At 33.7% G+C, this 25764-nt stretch overlaps 1 protein-coding gene across 11 annotated transcripts in view; it reads left to right on the forward strand.

The window, feature by feature from the left end:
* The window catches only part of DMD (dystrophin), a 2399796-nt gene that overhangs the window by 1240133 nt on the left and 1133899 nt on the right, over positions 1-25764 (forward strand). Inside the window, exon 1 of one of the 11 annotated variants that reach the window (XM_056797117.1) lies at positions 8458-8789. The exons of the other annotated variants lie outside the window; for them this stretch is intronic. The gene's annotated coding sequence lies outside the window, so the exon portion shown is untranslated. Of the gene's footprint in view, positions 1-8457; positions 8790-25764 lie in introns of those variants that run through there. 11 annotated transcript variants of the gene reach the window in all.

Genomic DNA, 25764 nt, shown 5'->3' on the forward strand with positions numbered 1-25764 from the left:
TATGTCTATTGATAGATCATTTTGATTTCTTCTTTGAAAAAATTACTTTATAACCTTTGGCCATATATAAACTGGGGAATGGACCTTCCTACTCTATATCATATCTGCCTTCAAAGAGATTCATACAGTAGATGTAGATTCATTATCCTTCACACGAGGAATGTATTCCAGCATGGGTACTTTTATTCAGATAAAGAGAAACAGCTTAAAACAAGACTCTGATTATAAATCCAAAGTTATGTTGTTGTTGTTTTTCCTTCTGAGTCATGTTCCATAGAGAGCAGCTTGATTCTATATCATTAATATTCCCTAAATGTCTCTACAGAGGTATGTTCTATGTCAGGATGATGTGGCTTGAGTATGAATGGTTTAATGAAACTTACAACAGTACCTGACTCACAATTATTCTCTCCTCCTCAACCCCTATTTCTGAGTAGGAGAATTCAGCATGCATATTGAGTCTCCTTCATATACCTTAATCCCTCAGTTCCTCAAACTATCCATTTTTTATGCTCTGTCTACTCTTCTTCCCCTTTTTAGCTACACATAGAGATGGTTACATCCTTGATCTTGATATTCTCTACAAATGTCCCACTTCTATGTTCAAGAATTCCAAAGTCCTTTTATCCAACCACAATCTATTGGCTTTTTTCCTATCCCTCTGCTTTTCCTTACAAAACCTAATTCTGTATCCATTCTATGCCTTCCATTAATGGTGAACCCTCAGTTCTCTTTCAAATTATCTCCCCTGCACTAGTTCCTCTCTCCTCTTTTCCCCATCTTAAACTCTTGGTGAACTAACTCAACACTACAGTATCCTCCTCTCATGAATCCCTTGCACTCTCATATGATCAGTTATGCTTAGCCAAGCTTCAGGCTTAGATGACTCCCATCTTTCATTGCCTTCACTCCTACACTTTACATCTTTTCTATCTTTTATAAGTAAATTCCTTTCAATGACTGTCTACAATAGATGCCTCCATTTTCTCTTCTTTCACTTGTTTATTAACTCTTTACAATATTGTTTCAGGCTTTATCAATCCACCAAAATTGTTCTCCTTAAAGATCTTATGTTGCAACATACTCACCCCACCATATATATTGCCATTGTCTTTTGACTCACATGCAGTTTTGCACTTATGGCAAAAAAAATGCATGTACGTAAATAAAAACATAAATATATCATTGGATATATGCACAAAACACATACACACAAATACATACAAAACAACATTGAATATGGAAGTACAAAGAAGTGTAAAAGGAATCATGAAGAGAATTCAAAGAATGAAGAAATAACTTTATAGCAGAGGTGATTTTTGAACTGAGCCTTAAAGAAAAAAATCAGATTTTAACTGAGAGATATGAAAAGAAAATATAGATATAAAGAATAGAAATTTCATTGTGTTGTAGATTTCTTAGAGTCAGAGATGAAGAATGTTGTATACCAAGATTAGCAATTTTGGTTTTATTCAATAGGTAAAATATACTGCACACTACAATTACTTCAGGCATACTTGAGTGAAATATTAGTTAAACTTATTAATTATTTCATTAATTAATTAAATAAGGATCTTTAGTGTCTTACCTGAAACCCATATTATTTCAGGAACTCTAGTAGGCCTATGGAGACCTTTAGGCAAGAAGCCTTTCTTCACCTTTCAAATCCTGCCATATAAACAATTGCCTAATGTGAATGAGAGAGTTATGTGAAAAGTCAGCTTTGTCAATGGAATCCCAATCTAATTTTTTCCATTTTTTTTTTAAGCTCTTACCTTCTGTCTTGGGTATTAATTATTTTTTCTGGGGCCAAAGAGAGGAAAAGACCAGACAACTGGGGTTAAGTGATTTGCCCAGAGTCACAGAGTTTGCAAGTGTCTGATTTATTTTTTACTTGTATTAAAAATTTGTATCCAGTACTGCCCATCATCAGTCCTGGCTTTCTATCCACTGAACTACCCCATTCCCTATTTAATCTTGCTACTTCTCTTATATGGTAGCTTAATGGAAATCATGTTAAGAGTTCCTGTGGTTCTTTGCTGCCATTAAGGAGGTAGTATGCCCCTGAATTCTATCCCATATATTCTTCCATGTACAAAAAGTCATGAGCCAATAGCATGATGATTTAATATCAAGCCACAGAAGATTTGTCATCTTATTCCTAATCCACAATGGGAGAATGTAGAGAAGTTAATAGATGCGGAAAACAGTAAAACAAAGTGACTTCCTCTTGTCTCCTCTATCTATCCATCTATTCATATTGTGTAAATATATATATGTATCTGTATTATATATAGTGCATGAACATATATGTTGCATATATTCAAGAGATATGAGGCAGCTAGGTTGTGCAGTGGCTAACGTACTGAGTTTATAGTCTAGAAGATCATAAACATTCTCTTCTTGACTCAAATTTCCCCAACTTGAAATGGGGATAATAACTGCACCCATCTCCCAAGGTTGTTTTGAGGATCAAATGAGGTAATTCTTGAAAAAGATTAAGCTCAAATCCTAGACTTATCATCAGTGCTATATAACTAGCTATCCAACTGCTGTTTATATTATTATGACATATTATAAGATATATAGAATTTGGAAGCAGGAGTTCTAGTTCAGTCTCTTCATTTCATAAATGTATAAACTGAGACCAAGATAAATTAAGTATCTTACACAATATTGCACAGGTGCAGAATGGAAATTCTACAACTACAAGTAGAAGGGAGATCTTGCATTGAATTTAGTGGTCTCTGAGCTGCACTCAGTTACCTCAGAGTTGTCTTCATATGGAGAAGATTGCCAAGTGTTTGTAAGAGTGAGCAAACTATTTATTAGGATTCATAATGGTCATAAGATTCTATTGCACTTGAAAAAGAACATAGACATTTAAAGAATACCTTAGAAATCATTGTTTTCCTTTCAAAGAAATCTTTGATAGGATATCAAAGTATTATATGTCAAAGTATGATATATTGTATATAGCAACGAGAGTATATGTCTTGATAGAATATGTCTTTTGATAAAGGTACTAAAATGAGAGTCTTGGAGACTACTAGATAGTTGCTTTTGCACAGTGGGATGATAATTGGCTCCTGCAAGGTAGGACCTGGTTGACTTTCTAAGTCTGTAACTTCAGGCAAAGTCCATTAACTGCCCCAGCTGTCAGTTTCTTCATCTGTGGAGTGAGATTAACTAGAAGTTAAAATGTGGTAGCTGGGGAAACTGCATCCCCCAGCATGCCTCAGGGGTCCCTCCCTACTACTTACTTCCTGGCATGGGATTGGTCTTGAATGGGCCAGTCCCATGCTGGAGGTGGGGGGGGGTGGAGACCACACCCTCTACTTCCTGGCATGGGATTGGTCTTGAATTGGACCAATCCTGTGCTAGGGAGGGGTCATTTCCTCCCCCCCCCCTTACTTCCCGGTATGGGATTGGTCAATATAAGAACCAATCCTGCGCCTGGGGGGGACCTTGGCATCTGAGAAGATTCAGAGTAGCTGGGGCTCTAGTTAATTTCGCTAGGGAATTCCAGTATTTTTTTTTCTTTTAATAAAGTTTTTTTAAAAGATCAGAGAGTCAGATAGTTTTTCTTTTCTGCCCTTACACTAGACAGCTTCTGAGGCTCCTACATCAATAATCTTCTAATTCCATGATTATGAGACAAGGCACTAATAATTCATGCCCATATGGGAAGGCTCTGGGGCTTAAGAAGTTCCAAAGAACTTTTGGATCATAACCTTGTCCCTCCAGTGTGATATCCAGGAGATATGAGATATCATGAGAGAGCATTATGTGAGGAGATATTATACCATTTAGAGGGTTTGCAAATTTTATAAACATATATAATAATAAACCATTATATATGTATATACACATAAAATGTGTATAATATAGATTTCATTTTAAGCCAAAAAAGTACAATACAGTTGTAAATTTAGCTAGCAATTTCAGTATTTATGTTTCATCCTGAACATTTTCAGATGAAATAGTAAAATCAAATATTTTTAAAGTCTTAAGAGGTTTTCAGTAGGTAAGAATACCTAATCATCAAGTAACTTAAAAAAATTTAACTATTTTCCAAATTATATGTCAATACAACTTTTATAATCATATTCTGACATTTTGTGATCCATGTTTTCTCCTTCCTTCCACCCCTCCCCAATATGAAAAGGAATGTGATATAGTTTTTATGTGCATTATCATACAATACATATTTCTTTGACTGAAAGAAGATGCATATAAATTACACTAGAGAAAAATTAATGAAAGAAATAAAGTGAGGAATGGCACTTCTGTCTTTGGAGGTTGATAGCTTTTTGTACAAAGAGTAACTTCTGATTGTTGTTTATTATAGGATTCAGAGATACGAGACTTTAGAAATTATTTGATCCTACCCTTCATTTTTCAGAGAAGGAAACAATATATTTAGTTAGTAGGTTATATCATACCATTTTTTCCCAATGCTATGTATACTCATATAGATTTGTCTAATTAATTAAGTTTTTGACATATCTCAGATTTATGATTATTATTAAAATACAATAGAAAGAGACAGGACTAAAAGATGGATGGAGTTTTCCAGTTAGCTTTCAAAGTTTTCACAGAAGGAGTATGTTTGAGTGCTGATAAGATTTTGACTGTATTAAAAAGGCAGAAATGAAGCATACGTAGAATTTTTATTGTTTTCCTTTTCAGTCACCAGAGGACAATTCTCTGCATGTGTTAGCAAAAAAGAGTCATGATTTTATCTTATCTAAACATATTAAAGTTCGAATTTGCAAGCTGTACATCTTCTATTATTCATTTTAGAAATCTATGGTGATTTATATCTTCAAGCATAACTTGTAGGTCAAGTTCTGTTCTAACAAATATTACAAAAATGTTAACAAATATTATGACTGATCACTGTATAATAATAACAAGAATTAATTATAACTTTTCAAATTATAGTCATTGGTTGGCCCAAATATTTAAACAACTGGGCATGTCTCTTCCAGATCAAGATTTTATGATATGATACCCTTTTTGACAATTTCTTGGCTTTTGTGATAGGAGAGATTGTTAAAAACATAAACTCATTAGTAATAAAGCCAAATCAATGATAAGGCAACTTCATATAAAAGATATAACTGGTGCATAGCTACAATCTAATGCTAAAAGAGTAGGTGACCTCCTGTCCACCTTCTGAACTTATAAAGCAAGATTTTGGTTATATCTTTATTATGCATTTTGCATGTCATAATTAAACTTCATATCTCCCTCTGGATCTGCTATAACACTCTGTGCAGTAAGTGCTTAATAAATATTAATTGAATTGAATTGAATATTGTATGGTGAAATGTATAGAGTGATGAATGTGTAATAAGGTGTCCCTGGGTTCAAATCACACTAAATAGCTAAGGTAAATATCTTCTCACTTTCATTGTTCTCTCTTTTCAATCTTTCCTTACAGTATGTCCTCACATATAAAAATCACCCCAATAGATATTCATGTTATATTCTTCATTAAAGTTATTGTTTCTTTGGTTAAAATATTATAATATACATGAGAGGCAAATATCTATGAAATACACCAATTAGACATTCCATTATATATGAAAAACCTAATCACTATATTTTTTAGTTCTAGTTGTATTTGCTTTTTCCATTTAATGACAATCACTTCTGTTTGCTCTATCCTGCTATTTTTTAAACCCTGACTTCCTCCTCAGAATACATTCTATGAATTGGTTCTAAGGGAAAAGAACAGTAAGGGCTAGGCAAAGGTGGGTGAGTGGGGGAGGTTAAATGACTTGCCCAGAGTCCCACAGCTAGGAAGTATCTGAGGACAGATTTGAACCCAGGGCTTCCTATCTTCAGGCATGGCTCTCAATCCATTGAGCCACCTAGCTCCCAATCTACCCACTCTGTGTTTTGTTTTGTTTTTCCCCCACAATGGTAAAACAAAACCTTGTAACAAACATGCATCGGGAAGCAAATTCCCATCTTGACCATGTCCATAAATACATGTCTCATTTGGCCCTAATCCATCACCTCTCTTTCAGGAGTGAGAGAGTAGGATGCTTCATCATCAGTCATCTAGGATCATGCATGGTAATTTCATTTATTAGATTCTCAATTATGTCAAAAATATTTGTCTTTGCAGTGTTGTTATTTTATACATTGTTTTTGGCCCTAAGTTTAGTCATTTCAGTTCTGACTGGCTTTCTGTGACTCTACTTTGGGAGTGATTTGGCAAAGATAGTGGAGCAAACTAATATTTCCTTCTCCAGTTCATTTTAAAGCTGAGGAAGCTGAGATAAACATGGGGAAGAGACTTGCCAGGGTCATACAGCTAGTGGCTGAGGATGAATTTTAACTCATAAAGATGAATATTCTTGATTTCAAGTCCAGTACTTTATTCACCAGTTTACTCAATGTTGGTTCACACAAATTTTTCACCATTTCTCTGGAATCATCTCTTTCGTTAATTTTTTAATGGTATAATGATATTTCATTGCATTCATATATAATAATTCATTCATACGTTCTTGGGGACTTCCTTAGTTTCTCGATCTTTACCATTACAAATGATCTATGATGATTTTTATATGTATAGTTTTCCACTTTTTTGAGGTATAGCCCTAGTAGTGGATCACTGATTAAAGGGTATGCAGAGTTAGTAACATTTTAGACAGTGTTCCAAATTCTTTTCCTATAAATATCTTAAAATAAACTCATTTCTTTAGGCACTGATATGCAATGGAAGATCTCTGAATTTTTAGTCGAATAGCACAGGCTAAAGTCCTTCCTTTCTATCCCTCTAGCTTGTTACACGTATGACCTTTGTTGAGTTCTCTCTGGTCCTGAGTTTCTGTATCTGTAAAATGAGGATCTTTGACTAGATGACCTTTGAGGTCTCTTGCAACTCTAAATTTATGATTATATGGTCCTATGTTCTATTGATTATTTATAAGGAAGCAGTCTTTCCCATTCTCTATTGTAAAATCTATAACTGAGCACAAGGAAAGCATAAGAACAAGCCATTTTATACATTTCTATCTCTTCAATACATGAGTTAATTAACTTAAATCTTACCCAGATCACACTCTGACATGCTGCAATATTGCAAATATTGGGCTCTCTCAAATTTAATATAACAAGAAAATCCACATGACTTTTTTGGAAGTCCCCAAAAATGAAAGAAAATATGAATAGCAGGCAAGTGCAATGGGCAAATTCTCAAGGGGATAAATACCATCATCATTCATTCCACAGGTTTTTCATTGAGTGGCCACTAATTACAGAATTAGATCCAGTAAAATGTTAGGCATATGTAGGTTGTACTTTGTATGTGCAAATATCTGCTCACACCCTCTAGCTCTCAAAATAGCAAGGTGCATGTGAATATTCTGATGGCAACGTTAGAGGATATTTAAAGGCATAGTAAGAAGCAGTGGAGAGTAGACAGCTCAATCGTGGTACATAAACATTTGAGCATCCCTTAATAACTCCCTTGTTTGGGGTACACTTAATTACTTTGTTTATTGAATGAAGCTTTTCTCATTTGTCGATATTGTCAAAAACACCACAATAAAGCTTGCCATATCAGGAAGACATTTCTAAAATCATATGTGCTTTTCTGATGCCCTAATATACACCTGTGCCTACCGGCAGGCTTTGCCAGTGATTGCTTCCAGGTGTGTGCCTGCAGGGAGTCCCTGAAAACCAATGAGTTTAGAACCTTTCCCTCTGGCAGCAGAAATTAACCTGCAGGCACCTTGTAGGCACAGGTTTGTTTTAGGACAGCAACGTTGTAAAGAAGGCAGCTATGAGGCTAAGATTCTTGGCAGTTTGGTGGGAGAAAATGAAACACAGGCTTCCTTTAATACAGGGCACACTTCTGGGTGTGAAGCCAAGCTAAAAAAAGCAATAGGGCACTTCAGTGTTTGGGATTGTGAGAACTATTTGATAAATTAGTCACATGGATAAATGAAACGCATTTCCCCCCATCTGGTTGAACTTGAAATTTCCTTGGGTTGGGAAATTATAAATGAAGGAAACGTAGCAGAGATTCCTTTGCTAGTGGAAGTTAGTAACTTCTCCCTAAGTTTTAGTTTTAGAGAGTTGATTAGAAAACTAGGAGACCAAGTGATGTTCCCAGATCACAGAGGCATTATGAGAAAACCTAAACACACTCTCCAAGACTGGCTCTCTATCTACTCTGCCACACAAAATATCTACTCTAAATGGAAGTGGAGGAATAAAGTTTAAAAGCATCTGCATATGAAAGTGATACTTATTTTTAGTAAAAATTGTAGGCAGAAATAGATTTTACTGCATATATTTTATTGCTTTTATTATAGGATATGAATAATTAATAGTCTCCTAATTGAATACCACTTGACTAAAATATTTTATATGTAGCTCTAATTTGAATTTTTGAGGTTAATATATATATATACATATAGAGGTTCAGTGGTTTTTAAAATTTGCCACAGAAAGAAAAAATACATTTCTTTGTGAAGGGAAATTTTCTGTAAGTGCTTTAAAAAAAGAAAGAAATTCCCATTTGTTATTTTTTTTTTCTGTGTAGTGGAATCTAGTTCAATCCACAATCCAGCACAATTTCAGCCCAGGTTTTCTTTCAAACCTTTGCTACACACAAAGTTGGCTGATGTACCATTCAGCATCCCAGCAGCTCTTTCTCTTCACACTAGCAATGGCAAAGCTTTGTGAGGGAGCCCTGCTGGCTGCTCTGAACTAAAAGCATCCTCGGGACCTTTAATACGTTTCTGCACACCTTATTAGAGGTAAGTAAAGGAGGATGTGCGGGTATGAAAGAGGGAGGATGTCTGTTAGCCAAGAGGATAGTGATCTGCTCTAAGGAATGCATTTTAAGTCATCTGTTCTGATGCAGGAGTGTGAGCAATAGGTGGGAGGGGATGCTTTTGTACTTGAAATCCTAAAGTCCAGACGAAGTATTATGACAAAGGCTAGTTAGAGACTTAAAAAAAAAAAAACAGTACAATGATGGAAGTACTCTCAAAATGCATCCTCTCCTTTCTCTGCTCCCAAGTTAAATCTCATTGTGCTAATAACAGTACTAAAGGCCAGCAGCCCAAAGCTCCAGGGTTCTTTGAGCAGCAGTAGTCCTGCTGCTTTTGAAGTCCCTTCTTGTAGCCAATTTTGGTTGGATTCTCTGGAGGAGGTATTTCATGTCGACTTCTCTCTCTTGGATTCTTTTCTTTTTCTATAATCCATCAAGGAACAATAGCATTGAACAGTTAACAGGCCTTTTATTTTATGTTTGAATCCTCCTGATCTGAAAGGTGTTTTTAAGAGACTTCTTTTAGAACAACTTGGGTTCCTGTGTTTTAGGTTTTCAATTAACTTTTTAGTATCAGTGCTTATGTTAAATCCTCTCTCAGTTAAAGAGTGGCAGCCATCAAAATTCAGGGTCAGTGTCAGCAAAGCTTATCATTCAACCCTCATTTGCTAAAAATAATCTTGACTTTTTGGGGGGTACAGTACACATTTCGAACTTATTGATTAGCAAGTTATTACTGTATTTAATCTTGCTGGCATGGTTTTCAATTAAAAAAAAAAAACAATTGAGTTTGGATACTCAAAAAAATCCCCAAACTTTATTTAAGGATTCAAAATGCATTTTTTAAGTTGAGTCTTTCTTCTGATTTCTATTTCTACTCCAATTAACAAAGTAAAATTAAAATAAGGCACTATTTATTTGCTTATCTTGGAAAAAGTTATTGAGTGACATTTTACTTACAGCTTCACTTTAGAAAAGGCATCCAACATATTTAGTAGGACTTTTCAGGTGTCTTTATAGTAGTATTTTGATTAGACTTGTTAATTTGAATTGTAATTAAATTAATTACTGGAACATCCTCTATCTTCTAGTAAGTGCTTGGTTTAAATAATTATGTATTTCTTTTAATATAAGAATATGTTTCTTTTTCTAACAAATTTCTTCATCCATTTATTGCTATATCTTTTTTTTTTTAGTCTAATGAGTTTGGCCTTAAGAGACACACATACAGGGTTGGGAGCATTCAGGTCTTATCACACCTGGAATGTGTCAGGGAAAAGGGGTGGAATAATATACTACATTTTAGTATTTAGATGACTTGTGAAACTGCATATTGATATTTTCAATGAATTTTCATTATAGTTCCTACCATTGAGGCCATGTGAGGCCTTTCAGAAAGATGGAGTGGTGTAATTACCAGGTGCACATGTTCATTAATCCTTCCTGCCTAGAAAAAGCTTCAAGTTCTTCTCCAGTGGCCCATTCGTAAAGCTATAAATATCTAAATTGTGTCAGCCAAAAAGTCGCACAGAATGGTAGCTCTCTTTGAGTTCAATTTCATGCCCTGTTGCTTGGGTCTTCTGAGTGAGAGTTCTGAATTCTTCATAATGGGTGCTCATCTTGCTTAGAAAGTTCAGAAAACAAAATATTCGATCAGTGAGTAGCTTAAAATTTACATCTATGTTTCTTAGCCTAGATTATTCTGGTAACATTAAAAAAATGTGACATGTAGGTAATTTTCTATGAAACTGCTCTTCACTTACTTAATCAAAATTATGTTAAAGGCTTTTAGATCTGTAACCAACCATACAGCCTTCTTGGTACAGCTTCCAATTTGAACCTACATGATTCAAATACTTATACTAGCATCCCTAGATCTAGGAAGAGTATGTTGGATCAAGTGCCTGATGTTGTAAGATTTGGTCTTGAGAGATTTTTCAAATGCCTTTTGTGGGAAATCTTTTTAAAAAGAATTCAGAGTATTATTATAATCATTTCAGAGATACTGTTTTGGTTGATAAAATAATAAGAAATTATGAAAAGGATGAAATATTAAGGATAGTGATATGTTTTAGAGTTTCATTTAGACATTGTATTCTCATTGTGTTATTACCTAAAAATGCTAAAATTAATTTAAATATCTAGAGTTTAACTGTTTTCTTCAGAAATAACTTTTAAGAAGTCTACCCCTGGAAACTACTTGATTTGTGATTAGGCTGATCCCTTAGAAGAATGACTATTTTTTTAAAGTACTGACTCGTTTTATTTTGATTTGGGAAGCTGGAGTGGGGAGCATGGTAATGCTTTCATTGAGATTTCTGAGTTAAGAAAGTGAGCATGATTTTAAAGTGACAGTGATAAACAGAGATGGATTTAAACATTAATGTTTGAATTAAATTGTAGGAGGCATAATAAATGTTTTAAACTCTAATTTCTCCTACACATGGGAAAAATCCAAATATACACAATTACTGGATGCCTCAAGACATTTCACATATATGTGTTTGTGTATGTGTGTGAGAGATAGTTTTAAAAAACAGTATTTTCTACTTGGTTTTACATTGCAATTGTTACGGATTATCCATTGTCTGATTAGAGGGGTTTAAAGGTTTCAAAATCAAACGAAAGGTATTTTTACTCTTTGAACATTTTAGTGATCTGTCTGCTTGAAATTAGCAAAGAAAAGGATAGAATGTGATTTTTATTTGAATTGCAGTGTTTTTGGGAAAAAAAAACAATTCTAAGTGGGAATTCAGCAAAATAAAGAGGAATATGATTCAGGTGTTTTTTTTTTTCCCTAAATTACCTCCAATAAAAAGAATAATTCACTAACTTTTGCATTTTGATGTGTTTAGCAACTGTCCAGCAAAATAACCATAAGCAATATTATATTTATCTGAGGAAAGAATTTACTATTTAAAGTAAAATTCTTATTCAGTAGGTATACAATTTTTCTATAGTGATAGCCTTATAAATTTAAAATCAGTCCCCAACATTACTTTTTTGGGGAGGAGGAGGGACGGGGTTATGGTAGAAGTTCAAAAAGTGGAAGAAAAGCCATGTCTAAAAGATCTTTACTTCAAAGTTGAATAGTTCCAATACTGAAGCACGATCATAATGTTGGCCATATGTGATTTCTAGTCTAAAAACTTCCACAAATGAATAACTTCCTGTTTTTTATCCTTTTAATAAATGAAATGATTATGGATTAAGGAAAATTTGGGTTATGTTTGTCTGCTTGTCTGTATTTGTAAAGAGCAAGCATTTATAGTGTGCCTACTTTCATGTATTATGCACCAATTCTGGTGATTTGTAAGTACCTATCTATTCTAGGCACAATATTCTAGATGAAATAAAGGAGGTAACAGTTTTTACCCTCAAGAAGCTTTCTCTTTTATGAGAAATACAATTTGATGTGGCTGTATAAAAAAGAAATAGGAAAAAAATCAAGCAAGTAATAAAGCTCAAGGAAACCTTTAAAATCACTGACTGAGTTGAATTTATCTCCCTCCCCCTAATTTTTACAGATGAGGAAACAAATGTAGAGGTAGCTTGACCAATGTTTCACAGGTAATTGTCATGGAAAATACTAGGTGAAAGTGACAGAAATGTCACTGAATGTCTGTGCAAATTTCATTGTGAGACCAATAAATATGTGTTTTGTAATAATAATCCTTAGGGAAGAAGAGGCAGGAGTTTTGAGCTAAATTACTATTTAAATTACCGAGAGGAGTGCCACTGTCCCTTTGTTTTTCTTCCATATGAAGAACAAATAAATTTAAAGTATACACTCTATAACAGGCCCTGTGCTAGTCACTGGATAGAAGAACAACCAAAAAAAAAAAATCCCCCTTCAGAAACTTACCTGTACATCAATAAATGTATTTGTGCTGGCATGTAAAATTTTCATTTGGGACTTATAATTTTATCAGGAAAAAGAAAGCGCACTCTAGGTGACTTTATCCACCAAAGCAAACCAGGAACTATATTTCAATTTATGATCTTCAGAATCTCTTAGGATCCATGAGTAATGAAATGCATTGCCTAGGGTTATCCAGGGAGTATGTCCAAGATGCAGGACTTGAACCCAAGTTGTCCCAACTTCTAGGCCGGCCTCTATCTGCTCTTTCATTCTCTTTCTCTAATACAGGATTTTGTTGTTCAGTCACTTCAATGGTATATGAACGTTCATGACCCCATTTTGTTTTTTTTTTTTTGACCAAGAATCTTGAGTGGTTTGCCATTTTCTTTATCTGTTTTTTTTTACAGATGAGGAAACTGAGGCAAATAGGGTTAAGTGATTTGCCAGGGTCCAACAAGCTGATAATTATCTGAGGATGGATTTGAACTCAGGTCTTCTTGACTCCAGGGGAAGTACTCTGTCCACTATGGCACCTACTTTCTCCCAAATGATAGATATATAATTATATTGGGGAAGGGAAGGCCTATGGTAGGGGACTCATGACTATGAAGATCAGGCAGCCCATGAACTGAGCCTTGAAGTAAGTTGGACATTCTAAGAGCTGAGAGTGAAGGGGAGATCATTTCAGCATGCAGGACAGTGTGCACCATCCCAGACTAGACATAGGATATCATTGAGAGAGTACAATAAGTAAACCAGGTTGGCTGGAACATAAATTAGGTCAAGAAGAGAAGTGATATGTAAAAAGCCTGGAAAAAAAATAACAAGCGGAAGCCAAATTATGAAGGTCTTCCCCAATATATCAATTCTTCATTTTCCATGATGAGTATTTTGTTTTGTTTTTTAAATGTAATTTTATGAATTTTATTTTTTATATTCATTTTTGTAAGGGAGTAATTTTATAAACCCCAAACCCCAAAACATAAACACAAATAAACGTGATTAAATCATATGTTTTCCTCTGCATTTCCACTCCAAAAGTTCTTTCTCTAGAGATGGATAGCATTCTTGTCCCAAGTCTCTCAGAATTGTTCTGGATCTGGATCGTTGTATTGTCTTTAGTAACTAAGTCTATCACATTTGATCATTCCACAGTATTGCTGTTACTGCACACAATGTTTTTCTGGTCATGATGAGCATTTTAAACAGATTCATCCACATCATCATCAAAAACTAGAAAATGTGATTTTTTTTCATCCAATTTGGATTTTCCTGATCATCAAAATTCCATTTGCAATGCCACTGTTTTTGGACCAACAAATCAATCTCTAAGAGGAATCAGGATTTAGAATAAATCTATGGGAAATCATGTCATAATAAAGGAGAGTAAGATGAAGGAAATGGCAAAGATTTTGGAAATCTTGAGAGTCCAGCTATGAAAATGTTCCTCATTTTTCTAGCACAGGCTCAGTGACTTCCCTGATCATTAAACTGGATACTCCATATACCAGTACATAGTGCAATGGAAGGAGTTTCCCATTCTGAATTCCAAATCTGTGTCTATCAGTTAATTTCCAAGTCACCTTGTTCAGGTTATTTCACTGCCTGTGACCTGTAAGAGGCTAGTGAAGAAGCCATGCCATCTGTTGGCTGCTCAGAACCATGTTTGGTCTCTATAATGTCCATTGATTACCAAAGTAGTCTTTAAGACCTTAAAACATTAGTGAAAACTAGCATGTTGGTGCACCTGTGTTGTACTCCAAACATGTTTGGATAATAAAAGTTAATGTGTGCTTTTGGGATAATAAAAGTTAATTGTGTGCTTTTGGGATAATAAAAGTTAATGTGTGTTTCATGTTTATATGATGAAGATTATTTTAGTCAGCAATTATTTATCAAACACTGACAATTCATAGTGCGTTTTGGGGCAAAGTCACCAACACAAATAAATAATTTATAAGAGAAGAATAAAATGAATTGATTTGATCCTAACACTTGCCTCTGGGAGGAAGGGAGGGAAACGTTAACTAGTGTTACTCTTCATGTCTTTGACTGCTGGCACTGATTGTGTATCTTTTTAGCCTTGCCTCTTCAAGAGAAAACTGTGAAGGCATTTGTGCTTGACTCAGCAAATCAGTTTAATGAAGATTAATGGCATTTTGCTGGAAATGTACTCAACTCATTGCCTTCTTTTGCTAATTTCTTATTTTGTAATTTTTCATGAAATTAAGTACAATTTCTTTTTTTGGAAAAGCAAGTGTAACATAATGGGAATATTCATTTATTATTATATCCTTTTTGTCATAACTGCCATAATCACATCAAATATCATTGAACTAAGTACATTTTAGAGCCAGGATGGTAACTTTGTGAGTCCCATCGGTTGTAAAATTCAGAAACTGTCCATCTTCGCAATGATGAATTGCTTTTATTGATATTCATTAAATTGTATGATTTGACATATTTTAGTGATATTATTAACTTCTGAAGAGATTGCTTCATAACATTTCAAGTGAGTGAAAGTTAGTACTTTTTATATCTGCAAAGGTCATTAAAATGTTCAGAGGATTATTGATAACTAAATGTAGTTCTCTAAAAGGAATTTGTTCTTTTCTTACATTATTCTGCTTCAAGAATGACTTTGAGCTGCATTTATGAAGGAAGGCATTCTCATTATCTTTTAAACATCATCTAGTTCAGCACTTAAGTCAAAAGGATAAAAAGATAGATGGTCAAAGACTCTCTCCACATTTTGATTAAAAAGTTTTCAATAAGATATAGTGGAAATGGGACAGCTGAGATCTTCAGTTTTCTTTACTGTCTCATAATTTTCTAAGGGATGTGAAATCCTTTCTTCCTTGCTATCTGTAAATATTTTTCAAGACTAAATTCTCAGTCTTCTTGGCTTTCAACATCTTTTTAAATAATCAGACATTGCAAATCTTCCTTCCTAATATCTTGATTTGTCGCAATCATTTTAGGATTCTATTAAATACTTCACGTTTTCTAAGCAGTCATGTAAAAACCTCCACAGCTGTCTTTAAGTCATCACATTTTGCTTATTTAAAATAGTAATATGATAGTGTCATAGTGTTAACTTATAGGAAAACATAAATGTAGGCACTTCAAATAGCTACTATTAGGGGATTATGTTTGAATAAATATTTAAATGGCAAAATATTTTCTACTTGTGGATATATATTGCAGTTAGTTTCACTTTCTTGAATTACTTACTTAAAACCTTTGGGGAGGTTAGTTTGTAATTTAAAAAACAGAAAAAAAGAAAATTATGTATGACAGAGGATTACACTATTATCTACATTATTAGGGCTAAGCTTATATCCCCTTTTTTTGAGCTTGATGGGGAATTTTTATTGTCTATATTGCCACTCATGCTATGTGACCATAGAACATATAGTTGTTTTTGGACATAATTTACCATTGTTATTTGAAAAATACAGCAGCAGACTTGAGCATATCACAAATCACAAAATTTTCAACTTGGAAGAATCTCATTGGCCATATAATTTAACTCATATACCCAAAATAAAATACCTGACAGGTGGACATGTAACTTATACTTAAATATTTCTGTTGAGGGAGAACCCACAACCTCCTAAAATACTTCATAACATTTTTTAAATCATATTTATTTCAAAATTTTTTACCTTCTCTCTTAGAATAAATACTGTGTTTTGGTTCCAAGGCAGAAGAGCTGTAAGGGCTGGGCAATGAGGGTTACGTGACTTGAACAACTAACTAGAAAGTGTTTGACGCCACACTTGAACCCAAGACCTCCCATTTCTAGACCTGACTTTCAATCCACTGAGCCACCTAACTGCCTCCTGCACTTTTAAATAGACCTAATTGTTGGGAAGCTTATTGCAGCTCAAACTTATAGTTGTTTCCTTCCAACTTCCATTAGTTTACTCGTTGTTCTGCCCTCTGAGTTCAAATGTCTTTGAGATACTTGAAGATACATATCTTCTGAAGATAGATAATCTTCTGTTCTCCAAATGAAATAATTCTAGTACCTTCCATCCTGGGGGATGAAATCCAATCCCTTTACCTTCCTAGTTGCTCTCCTCTAATCCCTCTCTAATTTTCAAATTCTTCCTGAATGGTGATGATGTGATACTCCAGGAAAGCTTAAAATATAGAACAACTATCCCCTTCTTATTCCTGGAAGCTATACCTCTTCCAAATGAAGTCCATTAGGTCAGTGGACTTTCTGGGCTGCTGCCAAGAAAATGACTTCAAGACATTTCGCCTTCCTAGTTACCTACATTTTAGTGCTGGCTCATTTGAATTTGTACTTCATTAAAACTTACCTATCTTTTTTTCAGACAATTTAACCATGCCTCCTCAATTTTACACTTGAACTCAAGAACAAGATTTTTGTCTAAAATACCAAATTTCATATTTATAACATTAACTCAGTCGATTATTGTCTCGAGGTGCTTGGGTACCTTGACTCTGTCCTATATTGTTTGTTCTCTCTCTAGTTTTGTGTTATCTGAAAATAAAATATATAAAATAGAATAAATTTGCCTCATATTTATAGTTTTATGAATGTTGGTATTAAAAATTTTAAGCCGCTCAGGGACACTCCTAATTCCAAGTAACATTAAATCATTATTGACCAGTCCAGCTTTTCAACCATTTCCAAATCCAACGATGGGTACATTTTCCCAAAGAATAGAATGTTCAAACAAAATGTCTTTGGTAAGTTTCCTAACTGAAAGAAATCAAAATGTTACATATATGTAGGAAAACCATAAAATCAAAGATTTCCAAAATAGTGTTCATTATCACTCCCTTTTCTTTTTTGTAAATTACTATAAACAAATATACTCCCAAAATTGCATATTTCTGCTAATGTCACCATCATATTTCTGAACATCCACGTTCAAAACTATGGGACATATATGCCTCTTCTCTCTCTTTCAAAACACAAATCCAATCATTTGCCACGTAACTTTTTTAAAACCTTTATCTTCCATTTTAGAATTAATTCTAACTATTGACTTCAAAGTAGAAGAGTGGAAGATAAGAAGTGAGCAACTGCTCAGGGTTACACAGGAAATGTCTGAGGTCACATTTGAACTCAGGACCTCCTGTCTCTAGGCATGGCTCTCTATCTACTGAGCCATCTCCATTCCCCACAAAGTCCTTTCCATTCCACTTCATCTCCCTCTACCATCCCTTTTTTTCAGTAACTATCACCCCTATTGGTTAGGCTCTTATCTCCTCCTGCCTGAAGTATACTATAACAGGTTTTTGCCTGCCAGAATCTTTTATCTTTCATTAAGCCCAAGTTCCAGTATCACCTCTTCTGTATAACCTTTGTCAATTTCCTCCAAATTATTTTTTCTTATAACTTCATCAAATTTTCTCAGAACACTTTGATTCTCTCTTCTGCCTACAACTTATATTTATCTTGGTACATGCCATATCCTGTCACCACTACTACTACCACCACCCTTTCCTACTAGATAATGTAACATGATCAAGAATTGTGAATGTGGCATTTATTACTCATGTAGCATTTATTACCTTTATACCCACAAAATCTGACAATAAGTAGACATTTAGTATTTGTTTATTTAATGAATGGTATACCTTAAATTACATTAATACTTCTTTGCTACTTGTCTTCAAGCATATGGCATATTTTTTTTTATTCCTTGTTGGTATTTTATAAAATTATACATCTTAAATGAATATTTAGAGGTTATACCTTTATTGCCAGAGAACACCCCATTCAAAATAAAAAGTTAAACTAAATAGAAATATTTATCCTGACAATTAAAGAAAACATACAAGGAGTCTATGAATAAAAGCCAATAGGCATATTTTTTATCATATATCAGAAGTAATAGATTTGTTCTTATTTCATTTTATTTTTATCTTTATTTTATTCCAATAACACATATACACATGTCTACCTCCCTTATTCCCTCTCCCCTCCCAGAGATGACAAGCAATTCAATGAGTTATATACATGCATTATCACTCAAAACATATTAAGAAGTAATTTATTTGATTTGCAATCAATACAAAGATGTTATGATTCTTCCATGAGGTTGCAATCATGGAACTGCAAATATGGCATAAATAGGTGAGTAACCATCTACTTGGCTATAGAAATGATGTAGTTATATGTCTAGTGTTGGCTATGCAGATTGCATTATGGAGATGAAAGATTAAGTCAGGAATTTGGTAGTCTTTGTTTATACTTGAGCCTCAATGATTTCAATGGTAATTTGAATCTTATTCCTTTAAAAATAAAAAATTACCATCCAATTCAAATTATCCTATAGGGAGTTGCTGATATTTTTTGCAATTCGTATACTTTGTCCTTTAGTTATTGCTAGTAAGTCAGAAAAGTTGAAAACAGACAAGTAAATTTTCTCTTATTTTAACATTAACTTATTAGAGCAATATATTTTCAATTTGTGATTTTGTGATTTTTAAATTGTTTGGATTTAATGTATTTTTTCATTGGTATTTTCCTGGCTTTATAAATTCTAGATTCAACTGCTCCAATACAGTAGGAATTACTATATAGAGCCACTAAAAACCCAAACGCTTTTTTCTATGCATCTTGCAAAAAATAGTTCTTGAATTTATTCAAGTAAAGAATTGGAATGAGTTGCTCAAATGACAGGCTTGTGGTATCTGTGTCATTCAGCTCCAGGAAATCCCTGATGCCCTGGGAAATTGAGTTAAAACTATTCTTTCTACTAGCACCAACACATTCTGACATGGTTTGCACACAATGCATCCTAGTAGGGAAGCAAGAAAAGAGTTCCATAGAAGCTAGTGGCATACTGGGCTGAACTTAAAACACCTTTACTTTCTGACTCCATCTGATTTCAAGCCAAGAGAGTTCAACTGACACTAAATTTAGCATCAATTGGAGGGCAAACTCAGTAACATTCTAGTGAAAGCCTTAAACAATTAAAAATAAATCACCATTCAGGACATTTTCTGTGGGCCTCCTCTGCCTTGCAGATTGAAGCAATATTTATGTTATTTCTAGTGTTTATGTTATTTACAGCAATGAATACACTACCAGAAAATTTTTTACAGTGACCTAGTTTTTAATAACTCAGATGAGTCACTTTTTTAGTTTTTATGAAATCAAAATCCTTTATTTTTTCTCTGACATTATATGATTTGAACTAGTTATGGATAGAGGAGAGGAGAGAATTGGGACATATTTGTTTTACCCTTATGGTGATGTGCTGGTAAGAGCAGATATACAATATATGAATTTTCTTTTTAAAAAGCAGTCTTGTCTCAAATATAGCACAATGCAACCAAGTTTAAATTTGCACTGTTGGTATGAATATATTCAAAAATACCTTTCACTTCAATGTTTCTTCATGTAGAGATAATCTTCATTTTTTAGTACACTGACATTGACTATATATTTGATTTTAATAAGCTATCATAGATGGCATGTGTCTGATCTTTCCATTGCTATGCAAATGTATATTATCCATAATTGGCAGTATACATATGTATGTATCAGAATATGATTTCATTTTAATTATATTTCTAAAGATAATTACATGAAAATAACTAAAGCAGACTTACAGTTTAGTTTTAATGTAGTTAATAGACTAACATTTAGTACATTCTTAATTTGGTGCTGTTTTATAGAAAAATGTCTTAGTGAATCACATTTATGACAGTTAAGATGCATAAGCACACACACAGAGAAAGAAGCAACCTATGTAATGACAATTTAACGTTTTATCCTGGAATTAAAGAAATAACTTGTAGAGGAAGAATGAAAAGTAGGTGGTAGATGTTATAGACTTTAAATGATTCTATGGCAACTGACTTGTGTTCCAGGGTCTTCTGTGATTAGGCACTAATTTTTTGTCCTGGGAATTTCAAAAATTTATAAGAGTATAATATCCACATAATACATATATATATGCATATATATATGAAAACATTATTTAATTAGTTAATTTAGAATATTTTCACCTGGTTTCAAGAATCATGTTCTTTCCCTCCCTTTCCCCCCCAACCCCCTCCCATAGCTGATGCAAAATTCCACTGGGTTTACATTTGTCATTGATCAAGACCCATTGCCATATTGTTGGTGTTTGCACTAGGGTGATCATTTAGAGTCTACATCCCCAATCATATCCCCTCTACCCATGTATTCATGCAGTTGTTTTTCTTCTGTGTTTCTACTCCCACAGTTCTTCCTCTGAATGTGGATAGTGTTCTTTCTCATAAGTCCCTCAGAATTGTCCTGGATCATTGCATTGCCACTAATGGAGAAGTTCTATTGTACCACAGTGTATCAGTCTCTGTGTACAATGTTCTCCTGGTTCTTCTCCTTTTACTCTGCATCAATTCCTGGAAGTCATTCCACTTCACATGGAATTCCTCCAGTTCATTATTCCTTTGGGCACAATAGTGTTCCATCACACATAATATATCTCTTAATGATTGTTTTTCTTTTTTTACCTGAACTAAGATTTTATCAGTGGAAAATCTCCTGGTAAAGATTTTCCTCTAACTATGCAGATGGGTACCTTCTCTGCAATTCATAGTCTTAGAGAATTGCCTTGGTCATTGAGAGATTGTGTCTTGTCCAGGTCATGAAACCAGTACATTAGAACAATAGGATTCGAGTGAGAACTCCGCTTTTGTGCCTGCATGGTCAGCTCTCAATCCTCTCTGCAGTGCTGCCTCCTCTAGGCTAATGAATGGAAAATTGAGATATTTTGACCTATGGATATAAAAAGAGTGATCAGTTCATTGTTTACTGGGTTTAGGGTATCAAGGATTCAAAGATAGAAATGGCACTAGAGATCCTCTCTCAAGAAGCTAACAGTTATTAAATGCCTATTATATGTCAGACCCATAAAGGTTCAAACAGTCTCTACTCTTAAAGAATGTATATTATGCATATATACATAATATTGTATATTATATATATTATATTTATATATTTATAAATATACATATAGTAGATATATCAGGTATATGAGGAGTCCATAAGTATACATGTAAATATATATAGATGTACATATATATGCATATATATAATAAAATACAAAGCAATTAGGAAGAGAAAATACTAGTAATTAAGGGGACTTCGAAAGGCTTTTTTTTTTTTTTATAGAAGGTGGTGCTTGTGTTGGATCTCTAAAGCAGAAGAGGATATTATAAAGGGATGAGGTCCCTGACAGCTATGAATTTATAATATGGTAAATCTTGTGATCTACTGAAAATGATTAAAATAAAAGCTCTTTCTTTTTTAAACTGTAAAACTTTCATTGAAAGAAAACCCAGAACTCCAGCAGCCTGAAACTGACTAGCCTCTCTAGTTCCTTCCTAGGAGCAGGATTAGTACTTGGTCTATAGACCAATCCTGTGCCCGGAAGTAGGGGGCGTGGCCCTCCCCCAACACGGAATTGGTCTATTCAAGACCAATCCCACCCCAGGAAGTGGTAGGGAGGGACCCCTAAGGCACTGGGGGATTCAGTCCTCCTGGCCACAACATTTTAAAATCCACACTTGGAATTGAATAATATCCCATTATGAGCCACAGCTGTGAAGACTAGTTGAAGACCTATTTTATTTTATTTTATTTTTTTAAACCCTTACCTTCTGTCTTGGAGCCAATACTGTGTATTGGCTCCAAGGCAGAAGAGTGGTAAGGGCTAGGCAATGGGGGTCAAGTGACTTGCCCAGGGTCACACAGCTGGGAAGTGTCTGAGACCAGATTTAAACCTAGAACCTCTCATCTCTAGACCTGACTCTCAATTCACTGAGCTACCCAGCTGCCCCCTCTGAAGACCTATTTTAGAAGAACTTGAATGTCTAGATTGAGTTGACATTTTCTTGATGGACCAGGGGAGTGAAGTGATTTGAATAGTAATACCCTAGCAATATTATACACTGGAACATAATTTGGCAGTAATGGAAAGAGTCAATTGGGAAATGTATATATTGGAGATAGGCCCATTAGGAAAATATTATAAGATTGTAGTATAAAAGTATTGGAGTATAATATGGTAGTATATTAAGGAGTCTAAGCAAGAGGTAAGAAAGTCATAGATATGAGAGAAATTGCATATGTAGAATCAGTGGAATTTGGTAGCATAATGGATATATGGAGTGAGAGTAACAAGAATCAAAACTGAGTATTTTCATTTGCCTGGTAGATATATCTACCTAAATGTCCTTCATATTTCTATAGTTGCCTATATACATATATATTTTTTTCTCATTGGATCCATATCATAGATATTTGTTAGATTTTTTCCTCAGTTATCAGTGATTTATTCCTCATCTTATCCTAGTTGTATTTATTTTATTGATAAAATCTATTTAATTTCATGCTTTCAAAATTATATATTTTATCTTTTCTGATGACTTTGTTTTGTTAAAATTTATTCTTTAGCATTAATTGTAAAAATATTATGTGATCTTATTTTTATTATATGAACCATATTATTTCCATCACATATGCATTTAAGTTTATTGTGTTACATGGTATAAGATTTTTTGTTCTATGCCCAATTCCCATCAGACTACTTTTTATTTTTCCCAGCAGTTCTTATTAAATAGAAAGAGGGTTTTTTGCACATAATTTGTATTTTTTAGTCTATTGAGTACTGAGTTATTGGATTAAATTATTTCAGATTTTTCCTCCTGTAGTTCTCTTTTTAACCAAACCAAATATATTTAATAATTATTGCTTCATGAAATAGTCTTCATTCTGAAAGTTTTATTCTCTTATCATTCCTATTCTTTTTTTGGGGGAAAGAAAGTTTTATTTAAAAAATGAGCAAAACATTGGACAATTTTGAACTTCAAGAAAGGTAGAAACATCTACTAGGCAAATAGAAATACTCAACTGAGTCTATAGAAAATAGAAAAATTGTGGGGAAGTAACTGCATAGAGATGATAATTGAAGTTAAATCAAGAAATATGTATTAGAACCTTCTGTGTATGGACAATATTATATAATACACTAAATAGAAGTATACAAAGATTTGGGAGACCTTGCAGTTAAGAAAGAATAACTTTGGGGAGAAATATGAAATCCAGTGCTAAAATGTCCCATTCCCTTCAAGCCTTCTCTCCCCCCTAGGAAATTCAACTGAACTTCACATTGTATGGATTTAATTCAATTTCCTTTCCTGACTATACCCCTCTGACCTCTTTCCAGCTTATTAATGTCTCTCCTAAATGATGATGTTCACACCTGAATATAACACTCCAACTATGGTCAAATCAGAACTGATTATAGATGGGATTCCTCCTTTCTCAAAGTCATGTCACTCTTTATGAAACCAATATAACATTAGTTGTTTTGTTTTTGTTTTTCTTATTTTTGGCTAACTTATTTAATCATACCTACACTGTCTTGAATATGTGGAGCAGATTTTTAAAAATCAGGGTTAGGCTTTACATTCATCCCTAGTAAGGTTCTTTTTTCATCAATGCAGGCAAATATCCTAGTTAATGATTTTTTTTTTTATTCTGACCTTGTCATATGGTATGTTAGTTATCTACCCTAATGTTTTTATTACCTGAAAATTTGATAAGAATGGTGTCTGTGCATTTATCTATGTAACAAAAAAACAAGCTAAATAGTTCAAAATCACATCCAAACACCTGGAGAATTTCACTGGAAACCTATTTTTAGAATACCATTGAGCAATTAACAAATTAAGCCTTAATTCCACTTATTTATCATTTAAAATCTAACCAACTATGATCTTCTTCTTGACTTTTTGTATTATTTTCACTCCAATGTTTTCCCCTCCATATTAAGAAATAGAAGGCCTAAAGGGCACTTCAGAAAAACAGTTGCATGTTTAATGTTATATGTACTAATTGCTGCTGAGTAAAGAGAACAAACAGAACAGTGAGACATGGGAAATTGGCTATTTGTATTTAATTTTAAAATGTTTACTATTGTACACCCGAGAGCTGCATTGGCAATAAAGGGAATGCTGATGAGGTGATAGAAATGCCCATGTTCCATACAGAGAGAATTTCTCTGCTTTTTTTTCAACTGTAAACTCTCCTCATCAACAATGTAAACAGAATTCTGCTGCAGCTGCAGGTTATATTTGTCCTATGTGAACAACATTTTGGGGGGGTAGAATTGTACTTCATTTGCATTTTTATATGATACCAATATATCTGATTGAAAAGAGTTGCCTTGATTACTTTGATAATAAAAACATTCTAGAAATATTCCATATTTCTAAAAGTTTTTGCTACTGCTTTTTGACTTTTACCTAATGTTAGTCCTGTGTTTTTGTCCCTTATTTTTTTGCTCTGTGTTTGTGAATTGTGTTTTTAAAAAACCTTTAAAAAAGAAAACAAGAGAGAAAACTAATGTTAATATAGCTTGGAACTACTAGGTGACACAGTGGAAAGAGTGGCAGGCCAAGAGTCAAGAAGATCTGTGTTTAAATTTGATGTCAGACACTTACTGCCTAAGTGATCCTGGGAAAGTCATGTAACCTTTCTGGCCTCAGTTTTCTCATCTATAAGATGAGCTGGAGGAGGAAATGGCAACTCACTCCAATGTCTTTGCCAAGAAAACCCTCAATGGGGTCACAATAAATCAGATATAACTGAAACAATTCAATGACAGCAGTTTAGAATATTGACCATTTTCATGAAAAGTCTGATAACAGTAACTATAGTGAATTTGGCTATTTGAGCAAACACATTATCATATACAAGGTAAATTCAAATAAAATCATATTAAAACAAATTAAGTTCATTTAGATATAAAAATTAATAATTTAAATATTGGGACTTTTACAGAATTGGAATATATAAATGGTAGTCAAAAGTAAGGATGGAATATATAATTTTGGTGTACTATTTGTTTACACAAAGAAAATTCATTCACACTTTCTAATCAGCATGAAGAAAATGCTCTCAAAACTTGTTAGTATAACCAGTAGTTTCAATCTGAGAGTAACAGGAAAATAAACACAAGCCTAAGTGTTGAATTATTGACCATCCTCTAAAAATACACACAAATAGACATATGAGAAAAAAGAGAAACAAAAGAGGCTGGTCCAA

Source organism: Monodelphis domestica, chromosome 4, assembly GCF_027887165.1.
Source record: "Monodelphis domestica isolate mMonDom1 chromosome 4, mMonDom1.pri, whole genome shotgun sequence".
Taxonomy (NCBI): Eukaryota; Metazoa; Chordata; class Mammalia; order Didelphimorphia; family Didelphidae; genus Monodelphis; species Monodelphis domestica.